This window comes from Neolamprologus brichardi, chromosome 19 (assembly GCF_056152115.1).
Source record: "Neolamprologus brichardi isolate AB-2024 chromosome 19, ASM5615211v1, whole genome shotgun sequence".
NCBI lineage: Eukaryota > Metazoa > Chordata > Actinopteri > Cichliformes > Cichlidae > Neolamprologus > Neolamprologus brichardi.
The window spans coordinates 2544181-2547500 of record NC_142122.1 but is presented as its reverse complement, the minus strand read 5'-3'; the positions used below and the strand labels follow the sequence as shown (position 1 = coordinate 2547500).

The following is a 3320-nucleotide window of genomic DNA, read 5'->3' as shown; positions in this document are numbered from 1 at the left end:
GAGCCTCTATAAGGGAGAGAGAGGTTACTGACCTGATCCACCAAGTAATGCTGCACAGCTAAATCCGACATGTGAAGGGACAAGCAGCCCACAGGAGACACCCAGAAAGCTTTACGCACCACGGAGGAATGACCCAGGCTGCAGCCTTTATGCGCACCTCATCAGGAAACTGACTTTGGCCCATGCAACAACATTATTTCGTTGAGATTTATTCAGTGGCTTAAAAGTGTATGGAGCCAAATTATGGTATGTTTGAGCACGCAGGGTTACCATCCGTGTCATTCTGCTTTGGTTCTGCCGTGGGTGGCACACTGACACGGGGAGGGGGAGTCACAGTAGGTCTGGTGACGGTGCATGGGTGCGCACTGGGCTGCAGAATGTGGTCAGTTGCTGGGGATATACTATTTGATCAATTGAGCCGAGGGTTTCGGAAAAGGAGAGGTAAATGTGCACTGGCTAAGTGGACGTACTCCACTTGGAGAGCCTATCGCTCTGTGTTTACCTGTTTACTTTCACAGGTAGTTCAAACAGCCCGCTTGCCTTTTCACTCTGACAGTGGCCAGTATGCAGACTGTTTTTGTAGAGCTGGACGAGTTAACGGGACCAACACCGGGAAATGTTTACAGTCCAGTAAATTAGCTCAGGACACATTCAGGCGAAATGTATGTAAAATTATTTGTAAAAAAACAAAGTGTAAAAATACGTCGTGCATTTTGTCCAAGTTAGACTTTTATTTTCTAGTCATGATCTAATTATTGTAGTTTTTGTTGTTGTGTTTGCTTTTTGTATTTTTTTTCACGCTTTTGGTTTTTGTTTCTTTAAATATTAACTCGCAAAAATAAGAATCCTCTGTTTAGAGTCAAAAAGTTGAAACAAAAAATGTTAAATCCACTTAGAGACCATTGTTTCACTATCCCCTGTTAGGACTGTGTGAAATGTGTGTGTATTGGGGGTGTTAATGCGCACAGAAGATATTGTAAAGAATGGCCTGTGAGCTGTGGATGCAGCAGGATTTAAAGGACAATGCGGGGCGCAGTGCTGCTCCTTCCTATCACCTGCTTATTTGAGTCCGGTTGACATTAAATCTTTAGATCTGACACCAGAACGATACACTATTCTGACTGAGATGTTCATTTGACTTTTGTGCGTATAGTGCGTGCACAACACTAACCTTTTTCCTCTCTGTGATCACCGATGCTGTAATTATGCTATCACCAGTTTTGCCAGTTCTTCCATTTTAATATTATATGCTACAGAGCTGGCTGCCTAATTATTAAAGCTCATTACATTTTTTTTCTGATCCCAGCTTTGCAATCAAAAGTATGACAGAATGGATTCATCCAAAAACAATTAATTTTTCGGATGAACCCCAAAAAACGGGCCCCGTCTGATTAATTATAATTCCCTCCTAAAAATTCATGCCCACGATTGTTCCCAAATAAGTAAAGAAAGGGCTTTTTATATTCTTGATTAAATAAATCTTTCGATTGAATGCACAAATAAGAATGCCGCAGGAGAATCCATAATAATGTTGATCATTGCTTTCCTTTAATCGCTGAATTTCAGCGTGTTCGGATGCCTCAGGCAGTGAGGTAGTCTTTGATAAAGGTAACCCCGCCTGCCTCAGGGTGCCTATGATAAATGTACAGAGTGACAAGACCGATTTCCTCCCTCTATGATTAAAAGGCTATATATAATATTCAGGTAGCCGGGTCCGGTTTATTTATGGGGGCTAAGCCGTGGCCCGAGGAGACTTGGCTCGAGGGCAGAAATCATTCTGAAGCCCGATTTTTTTCCCTTTTTTTTTCTTAAAAAAAAGAAGAAGAAAAAAGAAAAGAAAACAGAAACAGAAATCCTTCCACCTTCCCCCCGCCCCGGGCACAAAGTCTTTATTCGTCTCCTTTTCTCTAATGATTAAACATGTCATGGCGAGATTATAGCGAGGCGCCCATGCCCCGAGGAGATGCCTTCATTTGTTAAACCACCAGTTTATTTGTAACGGTGAATTTCATGCCACGCTTTCCCATTCGCCTTAATCTTTTTCTATGTAAGACAAATTGCTAAAAGGGGGTTTATTATTTTTTAATCACTTCCCATTTCAACATCGCTCTGACACCGGCAGGGAGGAGGGAGAATAGTTAGAAATCTCCAAGGCTTCTTCACATAAATCCAAAGTGACAATTTGTAAAGCCTCGAACGATATTATTGTCAAATAAACAAACAAATAAATAAATAAACAAAAATAAAATAAATAAATAAGTAAATCATCCTCTCCACGAAAACTTGATCTGGCCCGCTGTTGATGGCACAAGTACAGACAACTTGTCCTCCTTGTTAAGCAGCTAGTGTGCGAGAGCAGTAATAACATTAACAGCTGTTGACATCTGTAGAGCTCTAGCGGTCTCTACCGGCAAAATTAAGAAACAACAGGGGGTGCTTACAATTAGGCAACTTATGATTGCCAGTATCGTTGCTCAGAGGTGCACAGAAAAGAAACATTTGATCATACGAGGACCAAACGCAGGATTTGATGTTATCTACGCACAGATTTTGGCTCGGCTTTGGTGTAACTTTGTGAGCGCATCATTTGTGGAAGGTTTTTTATTTTAATTTATTTTATTTTTTGCATCATTGGGGTCAATATGTGCGCCTTTTGTTGACTCATGGACAAGAACATCTGTCGTATTAAAATATTTTCTTTAATTTTACTCTTAGTCATCTCCAAATGACACCTCAATTCTCCCGATTGAGCAATTGAGTGTGAAGGTGAAGGCCTCTAAGTGTCACGCAATGATAATGTTGAAAACAGCACAGTCTGCCCACGTGAACGCGTAATGATCACCAGCTACTGTAGGCTCAAACACACAGGCCTGCCTACATCATTTTTGTATTTAAAACACATTAAGATCCGCGTTTTATTAATTTAAAGACCAAAGTGCGCGCTCGCGTGCATGAATCAGCAGTAACAGAAAATAAGCAGCGTCTATTAAGCTGTAACACGAGAAAATACTGTATAAACTGCCTGGAGCATCCAGTGCGCTTACCTAGACTGGAGGGGGGCTGAATGTGTTGCCAGCGTTAAGACAGCGCGCAGAGTTAATGAAATATCTCCAAATGGGAGTCAGGAGTGCGTGCAGAGATAAGCCTGATGTGGTTTATATACCCAGAAAGCAAGTGCTCCTCTTCTCATATTGTCCAAGAGCGTTTGCATAGCTGGCCAAGTGGCTCTGCTCTTGCTGACTCGCTAACATTGCATGATGTTTGTTTTCCCCTTGCTATGACGTGAGACAAAATATTGGCCATATGTTCATCGGCAATAA

The 3320-nt window shown here is 41.6% G+C and overlaps 1 protein-coding gene across 1 annotated transcript in view; it reads right to left on the bottom strand.

The window, feature by feature from the left end:
- Positions 1-3072, bottom strand: part of nkx2.2a (NK2 homeobox 2a) — a 14679-nt gene extending 11607 nt beyond the window's left edge. Inside the window, exon 1 of the mRNA XM_087833104.1 lies at positions 3045-3072. The gene's annotated coding sequence lies outside the window, so the exon portion shown is untranslated. The remainder of the gene's footprint in view (positions 1-3044) is intronic.
- Between the last annotated feature and the right edge of the window lie 248 nt (positions 3073-3320).